Source organism: Pelophylax lessonae (assembly GCF_965119305.1).
Source record: "Pelophylax lessonae genome assembly, chromosome: 3".
In the NCBI taxonomy this organism is placed as follows: domain Eukaryota; kingdom Metazoa; phylum Chordata; class Amphibia; order Anura; family Ranidae; genus Pelophylax; species Pelophylax lessonae.
The window spans coordinates 666,014,606-666,030,871 of record NC_138770.1 but is presented as its reverse complement, the minus strand read 5'-3'; positions in this window follow the sequence as shown (position 1 = coordinate 666,030,871).

Sequence of the window (16,266 nt, the reverse complement as noted above, 5' to 3'; positions counted from 1 at the left end):
GATGATGCAGATAGATTAACCCCTGACATGCTGCTAATGAATTGGGACATTGGACAATGAGTGTCACACTGCCATAATCTGATCATCGGGTGGAAGCTAAATGTCATTATCAGTTCATTTTATGTGGCTGCGGGGAGGAAACACGGGCAGATTATCTCCTGTTCATGTGACTCACACACATACACAGAACACCAGCAGCCAATCATCATGTGAGATGGGATGCTACATGTTTGCATGGAAGGGAAGAAGAACATTTTTTAATGATGAATCAGATCTACCGTCACGCAAAGACACACGTCTCCACATTTCTTTATAACCACCAAGACATAAATTGGCAACACACAGATTTTCTCTTGAACATTCATACGAAATTATAATAAATCGTATACCAGAGCATTTGGAGATCCATTATCTCATTTTTCTTGAAGACCCTTTATCCAGTCCTGCCATTTGAATGGTTTCTAAGACTTATTAACCTCCCTGGCGGTATGATTCTTTTGGATTTTAGGTGCTGAAAGCGGTACCATTATTTTGCATGTAATTCTTGTGAATGAGCAGCCCAAACCAACTGTATACATTTTACATTTATTATATATATTATATACATACATATATTATATACGTATATATATATATATATATATATATATATATACATATATATATATATTGTATACAGTTGGTTTGGGCTGCTCATTCACAAGAATTACGTATATATATATATATATATATATATATATATATATACGTGTATATATATATATATATATACACACACATACAGTATATATACGTATATATATATATATATATATATATATATATACACATATATATGTATATACATATATATACATATACATATATATATATATACATATATATATATATATATATATATATATATTGTAACAGGAAGTCAGCTAAATCTGGGAATGTAGTCACAGGAAGGAGATACATTTCCACCTGATTTAGAAAGTCCATTAATTAATTTAGGGTGTTGGCTACAGAGCTAGCCAGCAGGAAGTTGAAAGGCCTTCACCTGTTCAGAATGAGGGAGTTAAGGCTCTATAATTTGTTCAGAGAAAGTCCTATTGTTTGCTGCCTCCAGAAGCTGCCTCCAGAAGCCATGTGGGCTGGGAGCAGGAGGACAGTCAGCGTGTGCCTCCCGACAGGATGTGTGGGCCTGGGAGAAGACCCCCCGGAGTGATGTGTGCCCGGGACGGTAACCAAGGGTGAATACGTCTCAAAGGTGAGAAGACGAACTGTTGATGTGAAAGAAACAAAGGACTGTGTTGCCCTGTGAAGCTATTATAAAAGGACTATTGAGTGTCCGCTGGAGGACAAGGAAGTCTGCCCGACGGTAGGTTGGAGACAGACACTTAGGCAGGTTCCAGTTGTGAGAAGGTAGCCGCCCACAGAGGCAAGGATTTATTTTCTGTTTTATTTTATTTTGGATGTTTTGCTGCATACAGCCTGGTGAAGAAAACACCATTTAATAAACCACACTGCTTGTTTGCAAGCACTTGTCGGCTACCTCTCTGGGAAAACGCACCCCCCAAGAGGTCATCCACACCCGCCACCGAGCTAATCCCTCACATATGGTGGAGGTATGCAGTGGGCATAAGAAGAGATCCCTGCAAGGAAGTGCAAATGTTTGATGAACTTTATCTGGTGCATGAGATTGCACAATCTATGTGTGCAGGAGAGAAGATCCTGACAGAAAAAAAAAAGTGTTTTAAAGAGACAGCGGTCTCAAAATTATTTGATGAACTTTGTTGTGTCTGGTGCAAGTGACTGCACAAACTGTGTGCGCAGGAAAAGAGATCCTGCAAGAGAGAGAAAAAACTACATGTGTTAAAGAGACAGTGGTCTGAAAATTTTTTTGCTGGACTGTGAAAAATTTGTTTGTGGAGTTATTGAAGATGGGGCGTTCAAAACGCCTGAAGAATGCAAAGATAGATGAAATGAGAGACCGGATTCTATGGATGGAGGGGATGTTGCCGTCTGAACCAGCCCCATCCATGCCTAAAGAGAGTCTACTAAAGAGGAAGGTTGTTGTCCCTAGCAACACTGATGAAACTGCTATGGAGACGCAGTGTGCTCAGATGAAAAGTAAACTCAAAATGGAGGAGATGTTGAAACATCTGATTATATCAAATGCAGCTCAACAGCAAGCAAATGCAGCTCAACAGCAGGCAAATGCGGATTTTCAGCAGAGCTTTGCAGCTCAACAAAAGGCTCATCAAGAGAGCATGGCAGGCTGGAAACAGAGACGCCAGCAGCCAATGGAGGCCATCGGTTTGGAGGAAACCGAGTATGTGTGCAGGGCTGAGTTGGATGCCTTGCAACGGAAAATGGAAGAAAAGGAACAAGCCTTGGAATTGCTTAAAATGGAGCATAGAAACTTGCAGGAAATGAATGAACTACTCAAGTCTCATGTGTTACAGTGGGAAGAATCCACTGCTCTTCTTTTGGTCGAGTTGCAAAAACGCAGAGAGACTATAATGGAGAAAGATACCATCCTCATGGAAAAGGAAAGTGAAATTCAGACTTTGCAGAAGCAAAGTATGGCTGATATGTTGGAGTTGCGTAATCAGCTGGAAAAAAGTCTTCAGTCTTTGGGAGCTACAAAAATAGACCTGCAGGAGTCGCAGGAACAGAATGTCGCTCTGAAAACGACATTGTCTCTCAGCGACAACGAGAAAAGTGAAAGAGAGGCTAAATTACTGAGTACTGTGTATGAGCTCACTACTTTGAGCAATGTGGTAAATGAATGGCGTGCGGACTGTGAAAGTTGGAAAGGGGAAGCCCAACGTGTCCAGCAGCAGTTAAAGGAGAAAGAAGCCTGTGTGGCAGAATTACATTCTTATTCCCAGATGCTAGCCAATGAGGTGAAGGCTCTTATGCAGGGAAAAGGAGATTGTGAACATAAGAGGGAAAAAGTAGAGGCACAGCTTCTGGAATCGCAAGTCAAGCTGTCAGAAGGTGACCGATTGTGTGCTAAGCTGTCAGAGAAGGCAAACCGACTGCAGGTTGAGTTGGACAATGTTACAAATCAGCTTTCTCAAGCAGACAGCAAATCTAGAGAAATTGCGGAATATTTTTCTATCTTGGAATCGCAGCTGCAAGACACGCAGGAACTCTTACAGGAAGAGAGGTGTCAAAGGCTGAGTTTTAGCACAAAGCTCAAACAAATGGAAGATGAGAAAAATGGCTTCCTGGAACAATTAAAAGAGGAGGCGGAAGCAAAGAAAAACCTATCAGAGCAAGTCGCAACATTGCAAGCTCAGATAGCGGATATGAAAAAACGCATGGAAGAAAGCGTTGGTTCATTACAGTGTGTTGAAGATGTGAAAAAGAAGTTTGATCAGATGCTTGGTGAAGAGAAGACTGTGTCTGCAAAATATGCAGAAGAACGCGCACGTGCAGAAACGGAGGTGCGTGATAACGAGAGCAAAGCCCTGTTCTTGGCTCGCTCTTTGGAGGAAGCTCTAGAGTGTAAGGCTGAACTAGAAAGTGTTAAACAGCTGCGTACAGAAATGGAAGAATTGGTCAGCTCCAAGGATGATGTTGTAAAAAGCGTTCAGGAGCTAGAAAAGTCTAAGCGAGCCTTAGAACAGCAACTAGAAGAGATGAAGATTCCGTTGCAGGAACTGGAAGAGGAATTCCAGGCAACAGAGGATCTGTCCCAAAGAGGGGATAGTGTGCCTGATGCAGTTTTTAAAAGGATCAGTGTTTTGGGGTCTGTCCTGAGTGAGCCTCAGAAATGTGACGACATGTGGCTTGAATCACCCCTTTGGAATAAACCGTTCCTTCAAAAACTTCAAGCATTGGAAAATGTATCATTAGAACTTCAGCAAACAAAGGAGCTGAGTAAGAAATGTGGTGATTTCTCAGTTCAGGCTGAAAACCTAGTGGAGAAAACTAAGGCTGTTGGTGAAAACGTGAAGCAAATGAATAAGTGCCTTTCAGGGAGTGTTTCCAAAATGGAACTGGTGAAAGACGGGTGGCAGAAGTTTGATCGTGATCTTGAGATGCATTCCATGTGGAATTCAGATAGAGAAAAAGAACTAGGTGACCTTGAGCGGTCAAATAGTTCAGCAGAAAGTGCATTGAAGAAACCTGTAAAAGAATGTGTTGCAGTTCCATGCTTCTTCACTGATGCAGAGAGGAGGTCTATAATGGATACCACCCAGATCGCTGGGTTCAACTGTGTTGTTGCCTTTGACCCCTATGTTGGTGGAAGGAAAGTTGATGATGTTCTGGTTGGCTACTTCTGTGAAGAGTTTGGCAAGAAATATAAACTGAATATCAAATCAAATAGTAGGCCTTTACTGCGACTCGCTCAGGAGGGCGAAAAGTTTAAGAAGTTGATGAGTGCAAATGCTTCAGATCTGCCTATGAATATGAAATGTTTGAATGATATTGATATCTCTGGGAAAAGGAACAGGGGTCACTTTGAAGAAATGTGTGACAGCCTGTTGTCTCAATTGGAAAATCCTCTGCACAGCATCTTAGAGCAAGCAAAGCTCAAGAAGGAAGATCATTCCCTTTTACAACAAAAAGTCAATGATTGTGTACAGCTGTATGGAGAGGCAACTCAAGTCACAGAGGGATGTCAAGAGTCCCTACTTGGAACAAAGCTTAGTGAAGCAAAGGTTCTCAAAGTTTTGTGGAAAACATTTATGGATTGCAGAGAGAGGCGTCTTAAGAATGTTGAAGACATTAAGACTAGCCCAATTGAGTTGCCTATGGATCACGGTCCTCCGTGGTGGATTGGACAGACGGTTATGAGGGACAAGCTGTCTGACATTTATGAGAAAGCTGTCAATGAAGATGACAGAAACGAGAAGGAGCGAAATGATGCCAAAAATGCAGTTGAAGAATGTGTATATGAGATGAGAGACAAACTGTGTGGCATTTATGAGAAATCCGTCAATGAAGATGACAAAACAGTTTCATCCGGAAGCTTGAGGATAATAGGAGGCTTATCAGTGAGTCAGCAGTGCTTGACACATGCGTGCCTGGAAATCTGTGTCCCAACCCTAGGGTTGAAACAAGAGGGGGGGGTATGTAACAGGAAGTCAGCTAAATCTGGGAATGTAGTCACAGGAAGGAGATACATTTCCACCTGATTTAGAAAGTCCATTAATTAATTTAGGGTGTTGGCTACAGAGCTAGCCAGCAGGAAGTTGAAAGGCCTTCACCTGTTCAGAATGAGGGAGTTAAGGCTCTATAATTTGTTCAGAGAAAGTCCTATTGTTTGCTGCCTCCAGAAGCTGCCTCCAGAAGCCATGTGGGCTGGGAGCAGGAGGACAGTCAGCGTGTGCCTCCCGACAGGATGTGTGGGCCTGGGAGAAGACCCCCCGGAGTGATGTGTGCCCGGGACGGTAACCAAGGGTGAATACGTCTCAAAGGTGAGAAGACGAACTGTTGATGTGAAAGAAACAAAGGACTGTGTTGCCCTGTGAAGCTATTATAAAAGGACTATTGAGTGTCCGCTGGAGGACAAGGAAGTCTGCCCGACGGTAGGTTGGAGACAGACACTTAGGCAGGTTCCAGTTGTGAGAAGGTAGCCGCCCACAGAGGCAAGGATTTATTTTCTGTTTTATTTTATTTTGGATGTTTTGCTGCATACAGCCTGGTGAAGAAAACACCATTTAATAAACCACACTGTTTGTTTGCAAGCACTTGTCGGCTACCTCTCTGGGAAAACGCACCCCCCAAGGGGTCATCCACACCCGCCACCGAGCTAATCCCTCACAATATATACATATATATATACAGTATATATATATATATATATATATATATATACATAAAAAGTACAGTAAAACGGCAGGAAAGGGCACTGGGGGGCCAACTAATATGATTTTTTCTTATTTTGAATTGTATCAGTGTGTTTGGTGTGTTTTTACATTTGAATTTGCCGCCGGTTCCACCCCCCTGCGAACGTCACGTTGCAGGAGACGGAAGCTGGGGCACGGAGACGATCTGGAGGAAGATCCGCCGCGAGACACCGCCGGGACACATCGCTGGATCCCGGAGACAAGCTAAGTAACCCTGCTTACAGGATCCAGCGATGCTTCTGGCGGTACCCCAAGTGTGGCTCGGGGTTACCGCTTTTGGCTCTGAAATTGAACCCCGAGCCACGCTCGGGAATACCGCTAAGAAGGTTAAACAGGTTTCTTTTATTGCTTCTGAAACCACAACAGAAGAATGCAAAGCTAATTTAGATTTACAAGTATATTGCATTTTTAGAAGTACATTTATATAAATATATATATATATACATATATATATATATATATATATATATATATATATATATATACAAGGGGTCTTCAAAACATTTCTGCACTTTTTATATTTATTAAAGTTTAAAAAAGTGCATAAACTTTTTGAAGAACCCTTGTATATGTATATATATATACACTGCTCAAAAAAATGAAAGGAACACTTTGAAAACACATCAAATCTCAATGGGGAAAAAATCTCATGCTGGATATCTAAACTGGTATGGACCAGGGAGGAGGTCCAAGATGGCCGCGTGACCAGAGAGCTCCTCACTCCGTCCTTCCACTCCCATAGCTACGGCCCGACAAGGCAGCTATAGCGGCCTCATTTTGTAGCGTTTTCGCCGGCTGATAACGGGGTCGAACCGGGGTCTGATCCCGATCTCCTTGTCAGGATGACACGAAGGAAAACTACCGCTGTGAAACTCCGTAAGTTACCGGAGTTTTTCCCACAGGCGCCGGCGGGGCTTCGGCAAGATGGCGGCGGTGACTTTTCTGACCTGCAGCAACCAGGTCCTCTAGCGGCGCAGAACCCGGACACACAGCAGGCAGAAGCCCGGGGACAGCCAGTGCAATCGCTGGACAGATCCCCTATGAGACTGGCACGATCCGTGGATTCTTCCCCTGCATCTCCTTCAATGCAGAGCCCTGCAAAATCGAAACCAAGGAGAGAGGAAGACACACATGAGGACACTCAGCAGCATAACAGTCCATCTAAGGAGGTGAGCAGCAATGTAATAAAATCGTATGGCACTTGGGCTTTTACACCGCAGCCAGATCCCTTTGCACATCTCCCCACCACGGGCCAACCAGTGTCCGATACGACACTGAAAGAAATGTTATCAATTTTCCATACATCCATGCAAAATAATATCTTAGCATCTATTCAGTACTGCCAGAAGGAACTGCATCAGATGGGTGACAGGGTAAATGTAGTGGAGAACAGAATGGGGGAGTTAGTAGTATCACATAATGCTCTAATTGACTCTCACACTTCACATCAAGAGGACATGCAGCGCATGCAAGCAAAAATAGCCGACTTGGAGGATAGGTCGAGGCGTAATAACCTCAAGATAAGGGGAATACCGGAATCTATACAACCGTCCCAACTACCAAGTTATGTAAATGATCTGTTTTCCAAAGCAGTACCTGAACTCACGAGCTCTGATCTCACTATAGATAGGATTCACCGCATACCGAAACCCTCCTTTTTACCTCAAGAGATCCCCAGAGACGTATTACTGAGAATCCATTTTTTTCAAGTAAAAGAAAAGATTTTGGATACCTTTAGGAAAAAAGACCAGCTGCCTGACCAGGCTGCGTCGCTACAGATCCTTCCGGATTACTCTCAGTACACTCTTCAACGGAGACGTAATTTTAACATAATTACTAAGGCCCTCCGCGACAATAAAATACCTTATAAGTGGAAATACCCTGCTAAGCTATGTGTGACCCACCAAGGTTCAACCTCCCAGATAACAAATACGGAACAAGGGCTAAGATGTCTCCGCCAATGGAAAATTCTCCCTGACACATCTGACCAACAGCAGCACCGTGATGATCAGAGACCCCAGCATCTACAATCCGACTGGCAGGTCGCTAACCGTTCTTCAAGGCCCATCTATCGTCATAAATAAGGACTGCCGTCTATATATATATATATATATTCATTTTTTTTTTTTGGGGGGGGCTAGACGGAGTGAGACCCCCTGCTCTTGAACAAGCACTCTAAATCATGCTTTTTTTTTCTCCTATTGAAGATGCAGCCACAGCTGCGCACTTGGTCCGTTTGGGCCTGTTTTTTTTTTTATATGTATTGTTTGTCTGTATGTTCGTCTGTATGTTTGTTTATATGTATATATGTTTGTCTTTCCTTTTTGTTTTTTTTTTTCTTTCTTTTTTTCTATACCACGTTCATTATTACAGAATAGGCTCATAATGAACATTTTGAAGTCTTATACTACGGATAGATACCACTATGCTCTAATTTATCCTTTCCACTGGGGACTACCGTTGATTGAATTGATTTTTTTCTTTGAACGTACCATCTCACTTATAATACGGTACTTCCCAGATGTTATTAAATGCATCCATAAGCTTAAGGTATTACCTTTTCAATTTACGTCAATAGATCAAGATCACTGTGGAATGTTTATGTCATGTCTTTGCAATTGTTATCTTTAAACGTTAGGGGTCTGAACCATCCTGCTAAAAGGTATTCCATGTGGAAAGAGGCTTCTTCCCACAGGGTGGATATCCTTGCCATCCAAGAGACACATTTCCAACTTGATCATAGCCTGAGATGTTCTCACAAGGATTACCCACATATTTTCCAATCCTCCGCTGGGGAAAAAAAAAGAGGGGTTTTGTTGGCAATAAGGGATTCTGTGTCCTTCACCTTCACTAGGGTGGTGTTGGATACAGAAGGTCGCTATATCATTCTTAACTGTAACATTGACAATTGCGCATACACTATAGTGAACGTATATGCCCCAAACAAGCACCGACTGAGGTTTCTCCGTAAACTGTGTGTAAAGATTAACAAACTCAAATCTGGGAGATTAATTGTCTGTGGAGATTTTAATATGGTAGCGAATCACGTTATGGATGCCTCTTCTAAGGGGAAACCCTTGGCTCCTTCATTAGCTACATTTATTCATTCTGAAGGACTCCACGATGTCTGGTGGTACCAACACGCAGAGGAGAGGGATTATTCCTACTTTTCCGCAAGCCACAATTCCTATACCAGAATTGATATGTTTTTAGTTGACTCACAAACATTACCTCATGTTACCCATACATTTATCTCGCCCATAACATGGTCAGACCACGCCGCTATTCATATGTCAATATCTCATCGCCCCGCCTCTTCTATTACAAGGCTGTGGCGGTGTAATAATTTTATTTTATCGGACCCAGAGTCCTTTAAAATTTTGAAATCCCAAATGGAAGAATTCTTTTTAATCAATAATACTCCTGATATTGATCCTGCCATATTGTGGAACACACATAAGGCCTTTGCGAGGGGACTTCTTATTCAGCTAGGGTCTAAGCTGAAGAGGAGGTTCCATAGCAAAATGGAAGATCTTATTCGTCTTATCCAGGACGTAGACACCGTGAATAAAAAGACTCCTTCTCCATCTAATGCTTCTAAATTAGTTTCCCTTCGCGCTGACCTCAGAAGACTTCTTCTTGAGCGTCACGAAAGTATGCTATCACACCTTCACATGCGGAACTACTCCGCACATAACAAAGCAGGTAAATTCTTGGCATCTAGGATTAAGGCGCGGAGGGTCAAAACGAGAATTGAATCTATAGTGCACCCACACACTGGTAATAAGCATTTACACCCACAAGAAATAGCGGACACTTTTGCAGATTATTACAGTTCTTTATATAATTTAAAACTAAATACAGATGTCCTCCAACCTACGGACACATCTATACTGGAATTTCTCCATAGACTTCACCTCCCGTCCCTGACGACAGACGCGTTAACACAACTGAATAGACCATTTTCTATTAAAGAATTGACTGACACACTTGCAACTATGCCCTTAAAGAGGTTGTAAACTCTTTTTTATTTTCTTTTTTCTTACTTACCCTGCAAGAGAAACACATAATGAGCTAGTATGCGATGCATACTAGCTCATTATGAAATACTTACCTTAGAACGAGCCCCCGCCGTGCCGTCCGCTTAGCTGGATGACGGGCGACATGTCTAGTCGCCCGTCTTCCGGGATCGCGGCATCCGGCCATCTGATTGGCCGGAGCCGCGGTGACGTCACTCCCGCGCACGCGCGCGGGAGCCGACAGTCACGGCACGGAGTTCTGAAGGAACGGCACGAGCGGCCGTTCCTTCAGTGCGCCTGCGCCAGTGACGTCACTGGATGCTTCTAAGGTAAATATCTCCTAAACGGTACATGTTTAGGAGATATTTACAGTACCTATAGGTAAGCCTTATTATAGGCTTACCTATAGGTACAAGTTGTAGAGGAGGGTTTACTTCCTCTTTAAATAAATCTCCTGGCCCTGACGGCTTCACAAACGAATATTATAAGTCCATGAAAGACCAATTAGCACCTTATCTATTGAAACTCTTTACAAATATAGTTGAGACCGGTACGGTACCTTCCGAAATGTTACAGGCTAATATCATTGCAATCCCGAAACCAGGCAAATCTCCCACCGCCCCCGCTAATTATAGGCCGATATCCCTTTTGAATAATGACATTAAATTATACGCTAAACTTATAGCCAATAGGATAGCATTAATTTTGCCTACCCTTATAAAGGAGGACCAGATGGGGTTCGTTAAGGGCAGACAAGCCCCTGACGCTACAAGGCGAGTTATCAACCTGCTCCACCATGCTGAGCGTACCAAAACGCCTTCTCTGCTCTTATCTATAGATGCAGAGAAGGCGTTTGACCGTGTTCACTGGGGGTATATGAGAGCAGTATTGGAGAAGTTTGGGTTCATAGGCCCGATTTTGTCGGCTATCCTGACCCTATATACTTCCCCAACGGCCAGAGTCCTTTCGGCGGGCACCCTATCTAAATTTTTTCCAATACTAAATGGCACGCGCCAGGGTTGCCCACTCTCCCCTTTGATATTTAACTTATTGATTGAACCTTTGGCAGAAACGATTAGACAAAACTCTATGATTTCGGGCTTTAAAATTCAGCACTCACAACATGTTATCACGCTTTTTGCGGATGACATAATCCTGAGCCTGACGAACCCCACCGTGTCCCTACCCGCTGTTCATGACACCTTGCAAACTTTTAGTGCTATATCTTATTATAAGGTCAATTTTGATAAATCTGTCATTCTAAATTTGGGCTTACAGGGCCATGCACTTAGTCACCTCAAACAAGAACTACCTTACACATGGACCCTTCAAGCCCTGCAATACCTAGGCATATCTTTAACGTTTCCGACTTCTGGGCTACTGTCATTTAACTTGCGATCATTGATAGCCTCTATTTCAAGTGACATTAATAAACTAAAGAAGACGGAATTATCTTGGGCTGGTAGAATAGCAGCATTTAAAATGACGTGTCTTCCTAAGATACTATATATATATTCCGCGCTCTCCCGATTCATATCCCCAAACATTATATAAATTCGCTTAATAAACACTTACGGATTTTCATTTGGCAGCAGAAACGAGCAAGATGTGCATATTCACATATGATACGACATAAATCGATCGGGGGGTTGGGATTGCCAAGTCTTGAAGACTATTACCACGCATCCTGTCTCGCCCCTTTGCAGCATTGGTTTACCCATAGAACCCATAAAATACCCCTCCGGTGGCTTCCGATAGAAGCTGCGTTATCCAACTCTAAGGATTTATATATGTTACTTTTGGCGGACATGTGGAAACCTATAATACTACATACCCTCCCACTAACAACAAGGGCGTCCCTACTGTCCTGGCGTTATTTAATTGCACAACCCTTGCTACAACAAAATAACATATCAGTCTCCATAGCACTATCAACTATGAGTATTCTGCTTCCCGGTGTTCACATCAGCAAATTGGTGTCAGGGGGTATTGACACAGTCACGCAACTATATCAAGACAATATTATCAAACCCTTTGCGGTCCTCCAGCGAGAATTTTCACTTCCCCCTCAGGCTGTTTTTGCTTACAATAGTATAGTAAGTTTTATATCTAAACATCCACTCCCTAAACTTGATCTCCCTCAATTACTGTGGAAATATTTTATAGATCCAAACTCAAAGATTAAAGGGATATCAGCGTTTTACAATCAACTACAGCAGAAACTTGTGTTCCATAAAACGTCCCACATGACGAAATGGGAAAGAGACCTAGGTTCGACCTTTTCCAATGAGCAATGGAGATGGGCGATACGTATGTCTTATAAGGCAACACAATGTGTTACACATTGGGAACAATTTCAAAAAATAGTTACTAGATGGTACTTGACTCCTTATCGCCTGTCTTCAATCTACCCTAACTATGACCCACTGTGCTGGCGAAAGTGCGACCAAACTGGCACTCTTTTTCATATATTTTGGTCCTGTAAAGGACTTATTAGTTTCTGGAGGAAGATCTTTGAAATACTTTCTGACATCACGGGTGTATTGATCAAACCTGAACCTGCATTAGCCCTTCTTTATTTGGGCATTGAAAATATACCCTTTGACGTCAGAACGGTGTTTATACATATATTGATAGCAGCCAAAACGGTTATCGCTAGATGTTGGAAACAACCCACAGCCCCCTCCCATATAGAGGTAATACGTCTAGTTAATCAACACTTTTCCTTGGAAAAGGCATATGCATACTCTGTGTTTCGAAGTAGCAAATTTCATACAGCTTGGCTTCTCTGGAAACAGAGTTCCTATTTTCATATTGTTTAATTGGATACTAACGCCAAGTATGGTTTTACCCAAAGCTTAGTGGTATTCTCTTATGTTATGAATGTATATCCATTTTATTTTCTTTTTATTGAGATGTATTTTTTTTTTTTTTGTTTTTGTTTTTTGTCTTTTTACTTTTTGTTCTTGTGATATGTATTGTTCTGATATTCCTGTTCATTATTCTGAAAACCAAATAAAAATTAATTCAAGTTAAACTGGTATGGACTGGGTAATGTGTTAGGATCTATACTGGTATAGACTGGGTAATGTGTTAGGATTTATACTGGTATGGACTGGGTAATGTGTTAGGAAGGAAAGGATGCCACATCGCTTGATGGAAATGAAAATTATCACCCTACAGAGGGTTGAATTCAAAGGCCCCCCGAAAATCAAGGTGAAAATGATGCAGCAGGCTAGTCCATTTTGCTGAAATTTCATTGCAGCAACTTAAAATGGTACTCAGTAGTTTGTATGGCCCCCATGTGCTTGTATGCATGCCTGACAAGGTCGGGGCATGCTCCTAATGAGAGCACAGCTGGTGTCCTGGGGTATTTCCTCCCAGATCTGGACCAGGGCATAACTGAGCTCCTGAACAGACTGAGGTGCAACCTGGCTGCATTGGATGGACCGAAACATAATTGATAATTGTCTCAAAGGTGTTCTATTGGATTTAGGTTAGGCGAGAGAGTGGGGGCCATTCAATGGTATCAATTCTTTCATCCTCCAGGAACTGGCTGCATACTCTCGCCACATGAGGCTGGGCGTTGTCGTGCACCAGGAAGAACCAAGGACCCATTGCACCATCGTAGGGTCTGACAATGGGTCCAAGAATTTCATCCCGATACCTAATAGCAGTTAGGGTGTCATTGTCTAGCCTGTAGAGATTTGTGCGTCCCTCCATGGATATGTCTCCCCAGACCATTACTGACCCACCACCAAACCGGCCATGCTGAATGATGTTACAGGCAGCATAACGTTCTCCACGGCTTCTCCAGACCCTTTCACATCTGTAACATGAGGTCAGGGTGAACCTGCTCTCATCTGTGAAAAGCACAGGGCACCAGTGGTGGACCTTCCAATTCTGGTGTTCAATAGCAAATGCCAATCGAGCTTCAGGCTACATTCACACCTGAGCGTAGCGTTTTTCGCGCGTTTTTTACCGCGATTTTACCGCGATTTTTGCGGCGTTTTTTACCGCGATTTTACCGCGATTTTTACCGCGATTTTTGTGCAGGCGTTTTTAGATTGAATAGAGATCAATGGAAAACGCCTGTAATCTGCCCAAAAAGAAGCTCATGTACTTTTTTGAGCGTTGGGCGTTTTGTATACAGCCTCAAAACGCTCAGATGTGAACAGGGGCCATTGAAATGAATAGGATTTGTCTTGTTGGGCGTTTTGAGAGCTGATCCTAGAGCAGAAAAACGCCCCAAAAACGCCCCAAAACGCCTACATGTGAATGGAGCCTCACAGTGCCGGGCAGTGAGCAAAGGGCCCACTAGAGGATGTCGGGCCCTCAGGCCACACTCATGAAGTCTGTTTCTGATTGTTTGGTCAGAGACATTCACACCAGTGTCCTGCTGGAGGTCATTTTGTAGGGCTCTGGCAGTGCTCATCCTGTTCCTCCTTACACAAAGGAGCAGATACCGGTCCTGCTGATGGGTTAAGGACCTTCTACAGCCCTGTCCAGCTCTCCTAGAGGAACTGCCTGTCTCCTGGAATCTCCTCCATGTTCTTGAGACTGTGCTGGGAGACACAGCAAACCTTCTGGCAATGTTACGTATTGATGTGCCATCCTAGAGGAGTTGAAATGCCTGTGCAACCTCTATAGGGTTCAGGTATCGCCTCATACTACCAGTAGTGACACTGACCCCAGCCAAATGCAAAACTAGTGAAAAACAGTCAGAAAAGATGAGTAGGGAAAAAAATGTCAGTGGCCTCCACCTCTAAAACCATTCCTGTTTTGGAGGTTGTCTCATTGTTGCCCATCTAGTGCACCTGTTGTTAATTTCATTAACACCAAAGCAGCTGAAACTGATTGACAACCCCTTCTGCTACTTAACTGACCAGGTCAATATCCCAGGACTTTTATTGACTTGATGCTATACGCTGTTAAAAAAGTGTTTATTTTTTTAGCAGTGTATATATATATATATATATATATATATATATTGTGACAGGAAGTCAGGTAAATCTGGGAATGTAGTCACTGAGAGGAGACACATTCCCACCTGCTTTGAAAAGTTCACTGATACTATAGGGTGTTGGCTGCAAAAAGAGCCAGCAGGAAGTTGAAAACCATTCAGCTGTTCAGAATGAGGAGATCAAGGCCTCTATAATTTGTCCAGAGAAAATCTATTGAGTGCTGCCTCCTGTCGCCGTGTAGGCTGGGAGAGGAGGACAGACATACGTGTACCTCCCGACGCCGTGTGGGCATGGGAGAAGGACTGCTGCCGCCTGTCGCCGTGTGGGCTGGGAGAGGGGGACAGTCGGATGTGTGCCTCCCGACAAGCTGGTGAGCATGGGAGAAGACCCCCTACAGCGATGTGAAGCTAAGGAGGGTAACCACGAGTGAAGACGTCTCAAAGGTGAGAAGACAAAGTGTTCCATGTGAAGAGTGTGAAGAGAAGTGTTCCATGTGAAGAGTCTGAAGAGTAAAGGATCCTGTTATAAATGAACATGTGCTGTGTGAAAGAAAACAAAGGGACATGTTCAATGGACAATGTTTGTGCTGTGTGAAAAGCAAACAAATGGACATTTGAGTGTCTGCTGTAGGATCAGCAGTGTCGGCCCAACAGTAGGTTGGAAAGACTTCTTAGGTAGGTTCCAGCTGTGAGAAGGTAGCCGCCCACAGAGGCAAGGATTTATTTTGTCTTTTATTTTATTTTGACTGATTTATTCATGCAATTTACTTAACACAATTGCAAGCATCAAAACAGCCAAAATATATATATACATATATATATATATATATACAGGGCTTTTTTTCTCAGAGAATAGGTGCCGGAACTCCCCCTTTCTGAGTCAATTCTTGTCTCTGCCCCCTACCCACTTCCAAGCACTGTTTCTTGATTCCACCCCCCACGCACATCTCAGTACCGCCCCTTTTAGAGGATACAGAGCCAAGTACCATTTTGTGGTGCTAAGTAATTTGTATGGCAACAATAGACAACCCCCCCAGCCACAATAAATGTCCCCCAGCAACAATGGACCCCTGCAAAAAAATACCACCCCAGCCTTGAGCACCATGCAACAGATCTCCCAGCAGCAAGCATCGGTAGACCCCTCCCTCCACAGCAAAAGACAAGCAACAATTGACCCCCCCAGCAACATAAGCACCCCCCAGCAAATAGAAACAACAGACGTCCTCAGCAACAATAGATCAACATGCAAAACAATAGATCCCCCAGCAGTCAGCATTGATAGCGCCTCCAGCACACCCCAGCACCCCTTGTCATTACATTCAGTAGTAGAGATGCCGGAACTGCGTTCCTGCTGAAAAAAAGCCCTGTATATACTGTACATATATATATATATATATATATATATCTACACTATTATACCAAAAGTATTGGG